General features: G+C 44.6%; 3 non-coding genes across 3 annotated transcripts; all 3 read right to left on the reverse strand.

Annotated features, from left to right (window-relative positions):
* Positions 1 to 1376: 1376 nt before the first annotated feature.
* TRNAE-UUC (transfer RNA glutamic acid (anticodon UUC)) lies at positions 1377 to 1448 on the reverse strand. Its single transcript has one exon. It is a non-coding gene; the product is annotated as a tRNA-Glu (tRNA).
* Positions 1449 to 11931: 10483 nt separating this feature from the next.
* Positions 11932 to 12003, reverse strand: TRNAE-UUC (transfer RNA glutamic acid (anticodon UUC)). Its single transcript has one exon. It is a non-coding gene; the product is annotated as a tRNA-Glu (tRNA).
* Positions 12004 to 14895: 2892 nt separating this feature from the next.
* TRNAE-UUC (transfer RNA glutamic acid (anticodon UUC)) lies at positions 14896 to 14967 on the reverse strand. The gene has a single exon. It is a non-coding gene; the product is annotated as a tRNA-Glu (tRNA).
* Positions 14968 to 17264: the final 2297 nt, after the last annotated feature.

The following is a 17264-nucleotide window of genomic DNA, read 5'->3' on the forward strand; positions in this document are numbered from 1 at the left end:
GTTAAAATATAAGGTACTAGGAATATGCGCCAAAGGTAGGCAAATTAAACATTTCAAGTACAAATATTACCATATTTATTGATGTAAAATGTAAACAAGTTAGACTGAAAATATGTGTGTGTGTTTACAAAGGATGTCTAAAGTGTATGCTGTGAGGTCAGGTTGCAGTTCACTACTTGCACTTGCGCCTTTCACAAGTGTGAGTACCCAGTTACACTAATGTCTGCTCTGACTTGTTATTCTGAGAGTCATGTGCTAAAGGGGGGCTTCCACCCTAGTTTGAAGGACCAGAGTACGAATGCCCCAGGGCACAGGAAGTACACAGTCCTCATTGATACAACTGGGGCCCAGTAACTTCTGACTGCCCTTTGACCCCACAGACTGGCACATATATGTCATCAGACTATAGCACCGTGGTACATATGCACACGTGTGCATGTACACGTCAGCCAGTTTTTTATTCATTTATGTGCTAATACTGTTCAGCATCAGGATGTGATGTCGAAGGAGAAAGGTGGAGAGCGCCGAAGTCTCTGGTATTTCAAGACAAAACTAGAGACCTTTTCACACTCATATACTGCTCCAGGCAGATCTTCCACTGCAAATGCAAGTCATATGAGTCCAGCTGAAAACTGTTTATTTTTGGGTACTTGCTTTAGTCAAAGGTTACCATTTGCAACTCACAAAAAAAAAGCAAAGGGCAATTTCATACATTAACACTTTGGTAAAGTCGTTCTTTCACACCGTACATTTCCGTAAGTTTCTCTCTCCTTGTAAGTTATCCGGTGTGAAGGCCGCGTGGAGTCAGGTCCACACTGTGCATCTTACTGTTGTGTAGCCAGAGTAGAGAGGTGTCCACACAGACACAGGACGTAGACAACACCTGTGTGTAGCATCACGTGCCATTGGTTGCAAAATGTGGACACTGCAAACAGCAGCTGCAATATCACAGATGATATAAAACACATAAAGTGCTCAAGTCTTATACTAGAAACAACACAGCAGGGGAATCATGTCATAAAACAAATGATGAACCCACAGTATGGACGGGGCAGGTAATAAAATGCGAATTTCCCATGGTGGGACCACAGTCATTTGCTGCCTTCTTTTCTCCGTGCCCTGGTCTCATTATATAATCTGTACTTTTTGTTGTGCAATAAAAGAAAAACAAGGAATAACCCTTCATAGTATTAATGTACAGGTCAAGGGCTGGGGAGAGAGGGCAGTAGATTTGGGGGTCGGTGTAAACCTCTGACGGCATTAGATGGAAGCAGAAGACAAAGCAAGTGACATTTATTAAGACTTTAGGTGCATTTAGGTTTATAGAAAAAAACTGAGAAAGATTAAAATGTCTGAGTAGTGAAAAAAAAATGGATTTCCCATACCGGGAGTCGAACCCAGGCCGCCTGGGTGAAAACCAGGAATCCTAACCGCTAGACCATATGGGAACTGTGACCTCTTCATACAGCTCAGTGTATGTGAGGTGTCTCCCAAGGTCACACTGCATTCCGTACACTGAGAGTTATATTGTTCTTCTCAGTAGTACACAATCAATTGGGGTAACAGACACCTCACTTCTGACAAAAGAGAAGGAATGACCAGAAATCATCATTTCTGCCACAACCTGTCAGGTCTCATTATTTACAACCTTAGAACTTCTACACATACACAGAGCCCAGGACACGGAGGACAGCAGCAGTCCCTGCATTGACTATTACTAATCCCCTCCCCTTGAGCCAGACAAAGCCACGCCCCTCCCCCAGGACACCCCTTGACTCCTGGGTTTCCTCACCAGACTGATGGCCCCACAGACCCCTCTCCAGTTATCTTCCAGCTGCTTCCTTGACGACACTCCCCTGCACCTGTCATAGGCTCCAGGCTGCCCTCCTGGAGCTCGAGTTATACTCCTTCTCTATCTACCTATCTACTAACAGCACCGACTCCAGTCCTGACACTGGATTGGTTCACACAAAGAAGAAGCAGCTCAGAAGTAGTCTGGGTTGTTCCCAGGTACCTGCATCTTCACAGAGTGACCGCCAGGGGGCAGCACAGCCAAAGCACTCACAGCCCACAAGCCTACGAATCATCAATTGGATGTCAGCAGCCTTGTCAGAGGCGCAGAGACTAGTAATTCCACAGTATTTTGGGACAGCAGAGGAAGAAGCAAGTGCTGAGCTGAAGTGGTCACTGCTGTTTTGTCACAACACCAGACATATGTTCTTAAAAGCATGTAAGCGCACATTCTTAGGCATTCTCGGTCGTCTTCTCCCTTTCTGACATTATACCAATTGTATACACCCGAATGGAGAAAAGTTAAAATATAAGGTACTAGGAATATGCGCCAAAGGTAGGCAAATTAAACATTTCAAGTACAAATATTACCATATTTATTGATGTAAAATGTAAACAAGTTAGACTGAAAATTTGTGTGTGTGTTTACAAAGGAAGTCTAAAGTGTATGCTGTGAGGTCAGGTTGCAGTTCACTACTTGCACTTGCGCCTTTCACAATTGTGAGTACCCAGTTACACTAATGTCTGCTCTGACTTGTTATTCTGAGAGTCATGTGCTAAAGGGGGGCTTCCACCCTAGTTTGAAGGACCAGAGTACGAATGCCCCAGGGCACAGGAAGTACACAGTCCTCATTGATACAACTGTGGCCCAGTAACTTCTGATTGCCCTTTGACCCCACAGACTGGCACATATATGTCATCAGACTATAGCACCGTGGTACATATGCACACATGTGCATGTACACGTCAGCCAGTTTTTTATTCATTTATGTGCTAATACTGTTCAGCATCAGGATGTGATGTCGAAGGAGAAAGGTGGAGAGCGCCGAAGTCTCTGGTATTTCAAGACAAAACTAGAGACCTTTTCACACTCATATACTGCTCCAGGCAGATCTTCCACTGCAAATGCAAGTCATATGAGTCCAGCTGAAAACTGTTTATTTTTGGGTACTTGCTTTAGTCAAAGGTTACCATTTGCAACTCACAAAAAAAAAGCAAAGGGCAATTTCATACATTAACACTTTGGCAAAGTCGTTCTTTCACACCGTACATTTCCGTAAGTTTCTCTCTCCTTGTAAGTTATCCGGTGTGAAGGCCGCGTGGAGTCAGGTCCACACTGTGCATCTTACTGTTGTGTAGCCAGAGTAGAGAGGTGTCCACACAGACACAGGACGTAGACCACACCTGTGTGTAGCATCACGTGCCATTGGTTGCAAAATGTGGACACTGCAAACAGCAGCTGCAATATCACAGATGATATAAAACACATAAAGTGCTCAAGTCTTATACTAGAAACAACACAGCAGGGGAATCATGTCATAAAACAAATGATGAACCCACAGTATGGACGGGGCAGGTAATAAAATGAGAATTTCCCATGGTGGGACCACAGTCAATTGCTGCCTTCTTTTCTCCGTGCCCTGGTCTCATTATATAATCTGTACTTTTTGTTGTGCAATAAAAGAAAAACAAGGAATAACCCTTCATAGTATTAATGTACAGGTCAAGGGCTGGGGAGAGAGGGCAGTAGATTTGGGGGTCGGTGTAAACCTCTGACGGCATTAGATGGAAGCAGAAGACAAAGCAAGTGACATTTATTAAGACTTTAGGTGCATTTAGGTTTATAGAAAAAATTGAGAAAGATTAAAATGTCTGAGTAGTGAAAAAAAAAATGGATTTCCCATACCGGGAGTCGAACCCAGGCTGCCTGGGTGAAAACCAGGAATCCTAACCGGTAGACCATATGGGAACTGTGACCTCTTCATACAGCTCAGTGTATGTGAGGTGTCTCCCAAGGTCACACTGCATTCCGTACACTGAGAGTTATATTGTTCTTCTCAGTAGTACACAATCAATTGGGGTAACAGACACCTCACTTCTGACAAAAGAGAAGGAATGACCAGAAGTCATAATTTCTGCCACAACCTGTCAGGTCTCATTATTTACAACCTTAGAACTTCTACACATACACAGAGCCCAGGAGACGGAGGACAGCAGCAGTCCCTGCATTGATTATTACTAACCCCTCCCCTTGAGCCAGACAAAGCCACGCCCCTCCCCCAGGACACCCCTTGACTCCTGGGTTTCCTCACCAGACTGATGGCCCCACAGACCCCTCTCCAGTTATCTTCCAGCTGCTTCCTTGACGACACTCCCCTGCACCTGTCATAGGCTCCAGGCTGCCCTCCTGGGGCTCGAGTTATACTCCTTCTCTATCTACTAACAGCACCGACTCCAGTCCTGACACTGGATTGGTTCACACAAAGAAGAAGCAGCTCAGAAGTAGTCTGGGTTGTTCCCAGGTACCTGCATCTTCACAGAGTGACCGCCAGGGGGCAGCACAGCCAAAGCACTCACAGCCCACAAGCCTACGAATCATCAATTGGATGTCAGCAGCCTTGTCAGAGGCGCAGAGACTAGTAATTCCACAGTATTTTGGGACAGCAGAGGAAGAAGCAAGTGCTGAGCTGAAGTGGTCACTGCTGTTTTGTCACAACACCAGACATATGTTCTTAAAAGCATGTAAGCGCACATTCTTAGGCATTCTCGGTCGTCTTCTCCCTTTCTGACATTATACCAATTGTATACACCCGAATGGAGAAAAGTTAAAATATAAGGTACTAAGAATATGCGCCAAAGGTAGGCAAATTAAACATTTCAAGTACAAATATTACCATATTTATTGATGTAAAATGTAAACAAGTTAGACTGAAAATATGTGTGTGTGTTTACAAAGGAAGTCTAAAGTGTATGCTGTGTGGTCAGGTTGCAGTTCACTACTTGCACTTGCGCCTTTCACAAGTGTGAGTACCCAGTTACACTAATGTCTGCTCTGACTTGTTATTCTGAGAGTCATGTGCTAAAGGGGGGCTTCCACCCTAGTTTGAAGGACCAGAGTACGAATGCCCCAGGGCACAGGAAGTACACAGTCCTCATTGATACAACTGGGGCCCAGTAACTTCTGACTGCCCTTTGACCCCACAGACTGGCACATATATGTCATCAGACTATAGCACCGTGGTACATATGCACACATGTGCATGTACACGTCAGCCAGTTTTTTATTCATTTATGTGCTAATACTGTTCAGCATCAGGATGTGATGTCGAAGGAGAAAGGTGGAGAGCGCCGAAGTCTCTGGTATTTCAAGACAAAACTAGAGACCTTTTCACACTCATATACTGCTCCAGGCAGATCTTCCACTGCAAATGCAAGTCATATGAGTCCAGCTGAAAACTGTTTATTTTTGGGTACTTGCTTTAGTCAAAGGTTACCATTTGCAACTCACAAAAAAAAAGCAAAGGGCAATTTCATACATTAACACTTTGTAAAGTCGTTCTTTCACACCGTACATTTCCGTAAGTTTCTCTCTCCTTGTAAGTTATCCGGTGTGAAGGCCGCGTGGAGTCAGGTCCACACTGTGCATCTTACTGTTGTGTAGCCAGAGTAGAGAGGTGTCCACACAGACACAGGACGTAGACAACACCTGTGTGTAGCATCACGTGCCATTGGTTGCAAAATGTGGACACTGCAAACAGCAGCTGCAATATCACAGATGATATAAAACACATAAAGTGCTCAAGTCTTATACTAGAAACAACACAGCAGGGGAATCATGTCATAAAACAAATGATGAACCCACAGTATGGACGGGGCAGGTAATAAAATGCGAATTTCCCATGGTGGGACCACAGTCAATTGCTGCCTTCTTTTCTCCGTGCCCTGGTCTCATTATATTATCTGTACTTTTTGTTGTGCAATAAAAGAAAAACAAGGAATAACCCTTCATAGTATTAATGTACAGGTCAAGGGCTGGGGAGAGAGGGCAGTAGATTTGGGGGTCGGTGTAAACCTCTGACGGCATTAGATGGAAGCAGAAGACAAAGCAAGTGACATTTATTAAGACTTTAGGTGCATTTAGGTTTATATAAAAAAACTGAGAAAGATTAAAATGTCTGAGTAGTGAAAAAAAAAATGGATTTCCCATACCGGGAGTCGAACCCAGGCTGCCTGGGGGAAAACCAGGAATCCTAACCGGTAGACGATATGGGAACTGTGACCTCTTTATACAGCTCAGTGTATGTGAGGTGTCTCCCAAGGTCACACTGCATTCCGTACACTGAGAGTTATATTGTTCTTCTCAGTAGTACACAATCAATTGGGGTAACAGACACCTCACTTCTGACAAAAGAGAAGGAATGACCAGAAGTCATCATTTCTGCCACAACCTGTCAGGTCTCATTATTTACAACCTTAGAACTTCTACACATACACAGAGCCCAGGACACGGAGGACAGCAGCAGTCCCTGCATTGACTATTACTAACCCCTCCCCTTGAGCCGGACAAAGCCACGCCCCTCCCCCAGGACACCCCTTGACTCCTGGGTTTCCTCACCAGACTGATGGCCCCACAGACCCGTCTCCAGTTATCTTCCAGCTGCTTCCTTGACGACACTCCCCTGCACCTGTCACAGGCTCCAGGCTGCCCTCCTGGGGCTCGAGTTATACTCCTTCTCTATCTATTAACAGCACCGACTCCAGTCCTGACACTGGATTGGTTCACACAGAGAAGAAGCAGCTCAGAAGTAGTCTGGGTTGTTTCCAGGTATCTGCATCTTCAAAGAGTGACCGCCAGGGGGCAGCACAGCCAAAGCACTCACAGCCCACAAGCCTACGAATCATCAATTGGATGTCAGCAGCCTTGTCAGAGGCGCAGAGACTAGTAATTCCACAGTATTTTGGGACAGCAGAGGAAGAAGCAAGTGCTGAGCTGAAGTGGTCACTGCTGTTTTGTCACAACACCAGACATATGTTCTTAAAAGCATGTAAGCGCACATTCGTAGGCATTCTCGGCCGTCTTCTCCCTTTCTGACATTATACCAATTGTATACACCCGAATGGAGAAAAGTTCAAATATAAGGTACTAGGAATATGCGCCAAAGGTAGGCAAATTAAACATTTCAAGTACAAATATTACCATATTTATTGATGTAAAATGTAAACAAGTTAGACTGAAAATATGTGTGTGTGTTTACAAAGGATGTCTAAAGTGTATGCTGTGAGGTCAGGTTGCAGTTCACTACTTGCACTTGCGCCTTTCACAAGTGTGAGTACCCAGTTACACTAATGTCTGTTCTGACTTGTTATTCTGAGAGTCATGTGCTAAAGGGGGGCTTCCACCCTAGTTTGAAGGACCAGAGTACGAATGCCCCAGGGCACAGGAAGTACACAGTCCTCATTGATACAACTGGGGCCCAGTAACTTCTGACTGCCCTTTGACCCCACAGACTGGCACATATATGTCATCAGACTATAGCACCGTGGTACATATGCACACATGTGCATGTACACGTCAGCCAGTTTTTTATTCATTTATGTACTAATACTGTTCAGCATCAGGATGTGATGTCGAAGGAGAAAGGTGGAGAGCGCCGAAGTCTCTGGTATTTCAAGACAAAACTAGAGACCTTTTCACACTCATATACTGCTCCAGGCAGATCTTCCACTGCAAATGCAAGTCATATGAGTCCAGCTGAAAACTGTTTATTTTTGGGTACTTGCTTTAGTCAAAGGTTACCATTTGCAACTCACAAAAAAAAAGCAAAGGGCAATTTCATACATTAACACTTTGGTAAAGTCGTTCTTTCACACCGTACATTTCCGTAAGTTTCTCTCTCCTTGTAAGTTATCCGGTGTGAAGGCCGCGTGGAGTCAGGTCCACACTGAGCATCTTACTGTTGTGTTGCCAGAGTAGAGAGGTGTCCACACAGACACAGGACGTAGACAACACCTGTGTGTAGCATCACGTGCCCCCAGCAACGCCTATAGAATAATGTATAGATGCCCCCAAGCCGCAGAAACCACGAGGGGAATGAAAACAGGAAGAGACGGGTTATGTCAGAGATACAAATGGTTTCCTGCTCAAGACCTGCAATAAATTAAAACAAAAGTATTATTACAAACATTCCAGGTCCTACCGATATTGGAACTCAGATTGCTGGATTCAGAGTCCAGAGTGCTAATCATTACACGATGGAACCAACGTCCACGATCCTCAACCCTAGGAGTCCTGAAGCAGTGTCAGTCGCCACCTACTGTCTATCGCTTGAATTCGTTCACACTGTAAATCAAACATGACAAGTCCAACAGCACAACTAAAATGTGTATTTCACAAGTAATAACATAAAAACAGAAATATACTTTTGCTGATGCAGAAACAAAGAAAACGTCTCGTCTGATGCTTTGAAATCTCCATTTAGCATGGCCCCTTAACTAACCACCAAGAGGCTTTGCACGGCTGGGAACCTTTGTAGAAGACTCAGTGGGTCACTGTGAATGCAGCAGATCTTCACCCCTGTATTTCTTACAAAGAAGCAGAGTTTTATTCCAGGTACAGGAGGCATCTCTGGTGTCTGATACTACCTGTAGTGTTCAGCCTACCCTCTCTGAGAGAGCAGCAGTGAGGGTACAAAGCACACTGGTTGCAAAATGTGGACACTGCAAACAGCAGCTGCAATATCACAGATGATATAAAACACATAAAGTGCTCAAGTCTTATACTAGAAACAACACAGCAGGGGAATCATGTCATAAAACAAATGATGAACCCACAGTATGGACGGGGCAGGTAATAAAATGCGAATTTCCCATGGTGGGACCACAGTCAATTGCTGCCTTCTTCTCTGTGCCCCGGTCTCATTATATAATCTGTACTTTTTGTTGTGCAATAAAAGAAAAACAAGGAATAACCCTTCATAGTATTAATGTACAGGTCAAGGGCTGGGGAGAGAGGGCAGTAGATTTGGGGGTCGATGTAAACCTCTGACGGCATTAGATGCATCAGAAGACAAAGCGAGTGACATTTATTAAGACTTTAGGTGCATTTAGGTTTATAGAAAAAAACTGAGAAAGATTAAAATGTCTGAGTAGTGGGAAAAAAAAAATGGATTTCCCATACCTGGAGTCAAACCCGGGCCGCCTGGGTGAATACCAGGAATCCTAACCGCTAGACCATATGGGAACTGTGACCTCTTCATACAGCTCAGTGTATGTGAGGTGTCTCCCAAGGTCACAGTACATTCCGTACACTGAGAGTTATATTGTTCTTCTCAGTAGTACACAATCAATTGGCGTAACAGACACCTCACTTCTGAGAAAAGAGAAGGAATGACCAGAAGTCATCATTTCTGCCACAACCTGTCAGGTCTCATTATTTACAACCTTAGAACTTCTACACATACACAGAGCCCAGGACACGGAGGACAGCAGCAGTCCCTGCATTGACTATTACTAACCCCTCCCCTTGAGCCAGACAAAGCCACGCCCCTCCCCCAGGACACCCCTTGACTCTTGGGTTTTCTCATCAGACTGATGGCCCCACAGACCCCTCTCCAGTTATCTTCCAGCTGCTTCCCTGACGACACTCCCCTGCACCTGTCACAGGCTCCAGGCTGCCCTCCTGGGGCTCGAGTTATACTCCTTCTCTATCTACTAACAGCACCGACTCCAGTCCTGACACTGGATTGGTTCACACAGAGAAGAAGCAGCTCAGAAGTAGTCTGGGTTGTTCCCACGTACCTGCATCTTCACAGAGTGACCGCCAGGGGGCAGCACAGCCAAAGCACTCACAGCCCACAAGCCTACGAATCATCAAATGGATGTCAGCAGCCTTGTCAGAGGCGCAGAGACTAGTAATTCCGCAGTATTTTGGGACAGCAGAGGAAGAAGCAAGTGCTGAGCTGAAGTGGTCACTGCTGTTTTGTCACAACACCAGACATATGTTCTTAAAAGCATGTAAGCGCACATTCTTAGGCATTCTCGGTCGTCTTCTCCCTTTCTGACATTATACCAATTGTATACACCCGAATGGAGAAAAGTTAAAATATAAGGTACTAGGAATATGCGCCAAAGGTAGGCAAATTAAACATTTCAAGTACAAATATTACCATATTTATTGATGTAAAATGTAAACGAGTTAGACTGAAAATATGTGTGTGTGTTTACAAAGGATGTCTAAAGTGTATGCTGTGAGGTCAGGTTGCAGTTCACTACTTGCACTTGCGCCTTTCACAAGTGTGAGTACCCAGTTACACTAATGTCTGCTCTGACTTGTTATTCTGAGAGTCATGTGCTAAAGGGGGGCTTCCACCCTAGTTTGAGGGACCAGAGTACGAATGCCCCAGGGCACAGGAAGTACACAGTCCTAATTGATACAACTGTGGCCCAGTAACTTCTGACTGCCCTTTGACCCCACAGACTGGCACATATATGTCATCAGACTATAGCACCGTGGTACATATGCACACATGTGCATGTACACGTCAGCCAGTTTTTTATTCATTTATGTGCTAATACTGTTCAGCATCAGGATGTGATGTCGAAGGAGAAAGGTGGAGAGTGCCGAAGTCTCTGTTATTTCAAGACAAAACTAGAGACCTTTTCACACTCATATACTGCTCCAGGCAGATCTTCCACTGCAAATGCAAGTTATATGAGTCCAGCTGAAAACTGTTTATTTTTGGGTACTTGCTTTAGTCAAAGGTTACCATTTGCAACTCACAAAAAAAAAAGCAAAGGGCAATTTCATACATTAACACTTTGGTAAAGTCGTTCTTTCACACCGTACATTTCCGTAAGTTTCTCTCTCCTTGTAAGTTATCCGGTGTGAAGGCCGCGTGGAGTCATGTCCACACTGTGCATCTTACTGTTGTGTAGCCAGAGTAGAGAGGTGTCCACACAGACACAGGACGTAGACAACACCTGTGTGTAGCATCACGTGCCCCCAGCAGCGCCTATAGAATAATGTATAGATGCCCCCAAGCCGCAGAAACCACGAAAGGAATGAAAACAGGAAGAGACGGGTTATGTCAGAGATACAAATGGTTTCCTGCTCAAGACCTGCAATAAATTAAAACAAAAGTATTATTACAAACATTCCAGGTCCTACCGATATTGGAACTCAGATTGCTGGATTCAGAGTCCAGAGTGCTAATCATTACACAATGGAACCAACGTCCAAGATCCTCAACCCTAGGAGTCCTGAAGCAGTGTCAGTCGCCACCTACTGTCTATCGCTTGAATTCGTTCACACTGTAAATCAAACATGACAAGTCCAACAGCACAACTAAAATGTGTATTTCACAAGTAATAACATAAAAACAGAAATATACTTTTGCTGATGTAGAAACAAAGAAAACGTCTCGTCTGATGCTTTGAAATCTCCATTTAGCATGGCCCCTTAACTAACCACCAAGAGTCTTTGCACGGCTGGGAACCTTTGTAAAAGACTCAGTGGGTCACTGTGAATGCAGCAGATCTTCACCCCTGTATTTCTTACAAAGAAGCAGAGTTTTATTCCAGGTACAGGAGGCATCTCTGGTGTCTGATACTACTGGTAGTGTTCAGCCTACCCTCTCTGAGAGAGCAGCAGTGAGGGTACAAAGCACACTGGTTGCAAAATGTGGACACTGCAAACAGCAAATGCAATATCACAGATGATATAAAACACATAAAGTGCTCAAGTCTTAAACTAGAAACAACACAGCAGGGAAATCATGTCATAAAACAAATGATGAACCCACAGTATGGATGGGGCAGGTAATAAAATGCGAATTTCCCATGGTGGGACCACAGTCAATTGCTGCCTTCTTTTCTCCGTGCCCTGGTCTCATTATATAATCTGTACTTTTTGTTGTGCAATAAAAGAAAAACAAGGAATAACCCTTCATAGTATTAATGTACAGGTCAAGGGCTGGGGAGAGAGGGCAGTAGATTTGGGGGTCAGTGTAAACTTCTGACGGCATTAGATGGAAGCAGAAGACAAAGCAAGTGACATTTATTAAGACTTTAGGTGCATTTAGGTTTATAGAAAATAACTGAGAAAGATTAAAATGTCTGAGTAGTGAAAAAAAAAAAATGGATTTCCCATACCGGGAGTCGAACCCGGGCCGCCTGGGTGAAAACCAGTAATCCTAACCGCTAGACCATATGGGAACTGGGAACTCTTCATACAGCTCAGTGTATGTGAGGTGTCTCCCAAGGTCACACTGCATTCCGTGCACTGAGAGTTATATTGTTCTTCTCAGTAGTACACAATCAATTGGGGTAACAGACACCTCACTTCTGACAAAAGAGAAGGAATGACCAGAAGTCATCATTTCTGCCACAACCTGTCAGGTCTCATTATTTACAACCTTAGAACTTCTACACATACACAGAGCCCAGGACACGGAGGACAGCAGCAGTCCCTGCATTGACTATTACTAACCCCTCCCCTTGAGCCAGACAAAGCCACGCCCCTCCCCCAGGACACCCCTTGACTCCTGGGTTTCCTCACCAGACTGATGGCCCCACAGACCCCTCTCCAGTTATCTTCCAGCTGCTTCCCTGACGACACTCCCCTGCACCTGTCACAGGTTCCAGGCTGCCCTCCTGGGGCTCGAGTTATACTCCTTCTCTATCTACTAACAGCACCGACTCCAGTCCTGACACTGGATTGGTTCACACAAAGAAGAAGCAGCTCAGAAGTAGTCTGGGTTGTTCCCAGGTACCTGCATCTTCACAGAGTGACCGCCAGGGGGCTGCACAGCCAAAGCACTCACAGCCCACAAGCCTACGAATCATCAATTGGATGTCAGCAGCCTTGTCAGAGGCGCAGAGACTAGTAATTCCACAGTATTTTGGGACAGCAGAGGAAGAAGCAAGTGCTGAGCTGAAGTGGTCACTGCTGTTTTGTCACAACACCAGACATATGTTCTTAAAAGCATGTAAGCGCACATTCTTAGGCATTCTCGGTCGTCTTCTCCCTTTCTGACATTATACCAATTGTATACACCCGAATGGAGAAAAGTTAAAATATAAGGTACTAGGAATATGCGCCAAAGGTAGGCAAATTAAACATTTCAAGTACAAATATTACCATATTTATTGATGTAAAATGTAAACAAGTTAGACTGAAAATATGTGTGTGTGTTTACAAAGGATGTCTAAAGTGTATGCTGTGAGGTCAGGTTGCAGTTCACTACTTGCACTTGCGCCTTTCACAAGTGTGAGTACCCAGTTACACTAATGTCTGCTCTGACTTGTTATTCTGAGAGTCATGTGCTAAAGGGGGGCTTCGACCCTAGTTTGTGGGACCAGAGTACGAATGCCCCAGGGCACAGGAAGTACACAGTCCTCATTGATACAACTGTGGCCCAGTAACTTCTGACTGTTTTTGACCCCACAGACTGGCACATATATGTCATCAGACTATAGCACCGTGGTACATATGCACACATGTGCATGTACACGTCAGCCAGTTTTTTATTCATTTATGTGCTAATACTGTTCAGCATCAGGATGTGATGTCGAAGGAGAAAGGTGGAGAGCGCCGAAGTCTCTGGTATTTCAAGACAAAACTAGAGACCTTTTCACACTCATATACTGCTCCAGGCAGATCTTCCACTGCAAATGCAAGTTATATGAGTCCAGCTGAAAACTGTTTATTTTTGGGTACTTGCTTTAGTCAAAGGTTACCATTTGCAACTCACCAAAAAAAAGCAAAGGGCAATTTCATACATTAACACTTTGGTAAAGTCGTTCTTTCACACCGTACATTTCCGTAAGTTTCTCTCTCCTTGTAAGTTATCCGGTGTGAAGGCCGCGTGGAGTCAGGTCCACACTGTGCATCTTACTGTTGTGTAGCCAGAGTAGAGTGGTGTCCACACAGACACAGGACGTAGACAACACCTGTGTGTAGCATCACATGCCCCCAGCAACGCCTATAGAATAATGTATAGATGCCCCCAAGCCGCAGAAACCACGAAAGGAATGAAAACAGAAAGAGACGGGTTATGTCAGAGATACAAATGGTTTCCTGCTCAAGACCTGCAATAAATTAAAACAAAAGTATTATTACAAACGTTCCAGGTCCTACCGATATTGGAACTCAGATTGCTGGATTCAGAGTCCAGAGTGCTAATCATTACACAATGGAACCAACGTCCACGATCCTCAACCCTAGGAGTCCTGAAGCAGTGTCAGTCGCCACCTACTGTCTATCGCTTGAATTCGCTCACACTGTAAATCAAACATGACAAGTCCAACAGCACAACTAAAATGTGTATTTCACAAGTAATAACATAAAAACAGACATATACTTTTGCTGATGCAGAAACAAAGAAAACATCTCGTCTGATGCTTCGAAATCTCCATTTAGCATGGCCCCTTTAACCACCAAGAGTCTTTGCACGGCTGGGAACCTTTGTAAAAGACTCAGTGGATCACTGTGAATGCAGCAGATCTTCACCCCTGTATTTCTTACAAAGAAGCAGAGTTTTATTCCAGGTACAGGAGGCATCTCTGGTGTCTGATACTACCGGTAGTGTTCAGCCTACCCTCTCTGAGAGAGCAGCAGTGAGGGTACAAAGCACACTGGTTGCAAAATGTGGACACTGCAAACAGCAAATTCAATATCACAGATGATATAAAACACATAAAGTGCTCAAGTTTTAAACTAGAAACAACACAGCAGGGGAATCATGTCATATACCAAATGATGAACCCACAGTATGGACGGGGCAGGTAATAAAATGCGAATTTCCCATGGTGGGACCACAGTCAATTGCTGCCTTCTTCTCTGTGCCCCGGTCTCATTATATAATCTGTACTTTTTGTTGTGCAATAAAAGAAAAACAAGGAATAACCCTTCATAGTATTAATGTACAGGTCAAGGGCTGGGGAGAGAGGGCAGTAGATTTGGGGGTCGGTGTAAACCTCTGACGGCATTAGATGGAAGCAGAAGACAAAGCAAGTGACATTTATTAAGACTTTAGGTGCATTTAGGTTTATAGAAAATAACTGAGAAAGATTAAAATGTCTGAGTAGTGAAAAAAAAAAAGGGACTTCCCATACCAGGAGTCGAACCCGGGCCGCCTGGGTGAAAACCAGTAATCCTAACCGCTAGACCATATGGGAACTGTGACCTCTTCATACAGCTCAGTGTATGTGAGGTGTCTCCCAAGGTCACACTGCATTCCGTACACTGAGAGTTATATTCTTCTTCTCAGTAGTACACAATCAATTGGGGTAACAGACACTTCACTTCTGACAAAAGAGAAGGAATGACCAGAAGTCATCATTTCTGCCACAACCTGTCAGGTCTCATTATTTACAACCTTAGAACTTCTACACATACACAGAGCCCAGGACACGGAGGACAGCAGCAGTCCCTGCATTGACTATTACTAACCCCTCCCCTTGAGCCAGACAAAGCCACGCCCCTCCCCCAGGACACCCCTTGACTCCTGGGTTTCCTCACCAGACTGATGGCCCCACAGACCCCTCTCCAGTTATCTTCCAGCTGGTTCCCTGACGACACTCCCCTGCACCTGTCACAGGCTCCAGGCTGCCCTCCTGGGGCTCGAGTTATACTCCTTCTCTATCTACTAACAGCACCGACTCCAGTCCTGACACTGGATTGGTTCACACAGAGAAGAAGCAGCTCAGAAGTAGTCTGGGTTGTTCCCAGGTACCTGCATCTTCACAGAGTGACCGCCAGGGGGCAGCACAGCCAAAGCACTCACAGCCCACAAGCCTACGAATCATCAATTGGATGTCAGCAGCCTTGTCAGAGGCGCAGAGACTAGTAATTCCACAGTATTTTGGAACAGCAGAGGAAGAAGCAAGTGCTGAGCTGAAGTGGTCACTGCTGTTTTGTCACAACACCAGACATATGTTCTTAAAAGCATGTAAGCGCACATTCTTAGGCATTCTCGGTCGTCTTCTCCCTTTCTGACATTATACCAATTGTATACACCCGAATGGAGAAAAGTTAAAATATAAGGTACTAGGAATATGCGCCAAAGGTAGGCAAATTAAACATTTCAAGTACAAATATTACCATATTTATTGATGTAAAATGTAAACGAGTTAGACTGAAAATATGTGTGTGTGTTTACAAAGGATGTCTAAAGTGTATGCTGTGAGGTCAGGTTGCAGTTCACTACTTGCACTTGCGCCTTTCACAAGTGTTAGTACCCAGTTACACTAATGTCTGCTCTGACTTGTTATTCTGAGAGTCATGTGCTAAAGGGGGGCTTCCACCCTAGTTTGAGGGACCAGAGTACGAATGCCCCAGGGCACAGGAAGTACACAGTCCTCATTGATACAACTGTGGCCCAGTAACTTCTGACTGCCCTTTGACCCCACAGACTGGCACATATATGTCATCAGACTATAGCACCGTGGTACGTATGCACACGTGCATGTACACGTCAGCCAGTTTTTTATTCATTTATGTGCTAATACTGTTCAGCATCAGGATGTGATGTCGAAGGAGAAAGGTGGAGAGCGCCGAAGTCTCTGGTATTTCAAGACAAAACTAGAGACCTTTTCACACTCATATACTGCTCCAGGCAGATCTTCCACTGCAAATGCAAGTTATATGAGTCCAGCTGAAAACTGTTTATTTTTGGGTACTTGCTTTAGTCAAAGGTTACCATTTGCAACTCACAAAAAAAAGCAAAGGGCAATTTCATACATTAACACTTTGGTAAAGTCGTGCTTTCACACCGTACATTTCCGTAAGTTTCTCTCTCCTTGTAAGTTATCCAGTGTGAAGGCCGCGTGGAGTCAGGTCCACACTGTGCATCTTACTGTTGTGTAGCCAGAGTAGAGAGGTGTCCACACAGACACAGGACGTAGACAACACCTGTGTGTAGCATCACGTGCCCCCAGCAGCGCCTATAGAATAATGTATAGATGCCCCCAAGCCGCAGAAACCACGAAAGGAATGAAAACAGGAAGAGACGGGTTATGTCACAGATACAAATGGTTTCCTGCTCAAGACCTGCAATAAATTAAAACAAAAGTATTATTACAAACATTCCAGGTCCTACCGATATTGGAACTCAGATTGCTGGATTCAGAGTCCAGAGTGCTAATCATTACACGATGGAACCAACGTCCACGATCCTCAACCCTAGGAGTCCTGAAGCAGTGTCAGTCGCCACCTACTGTCTATCGCTTGAATTCGTTCACACTGTAAATCAAACATGACAAGTCCAACAGCACAACTAAAATGTGTATTTCACAAGTAATAACATAAAAACAGAAATATACTTTTGCTGATGCAGAAACAAAGAAAACGTCTCGGCTGATGCTTCGAAATCTCCATTTGGCATGGCCCCTTAACTAACCACCAAGAGTCCTTGCACGGCTGGGAACCTTTGTAAAAGAGTCAGTGGGTCACTGTGAATGCAGCAGACCTTCAC

This window comes from Pleurodeles waltl, unplaced genomic scaffold (assembly GCF_031143425.1).
Source record: "Pleurodeles waltl isolate 20211129_DDA unplaced genomic scaffold, aPleWal1.hap1.20221129 scaffold_39, whole genome shotgun sequence".
Lineage (NCBI taxonomy): Eukaryota > Metazoa > Chordata > Amphibia > Caudata > Salamandridae > Pleurodeles > Pleurodeles waltl.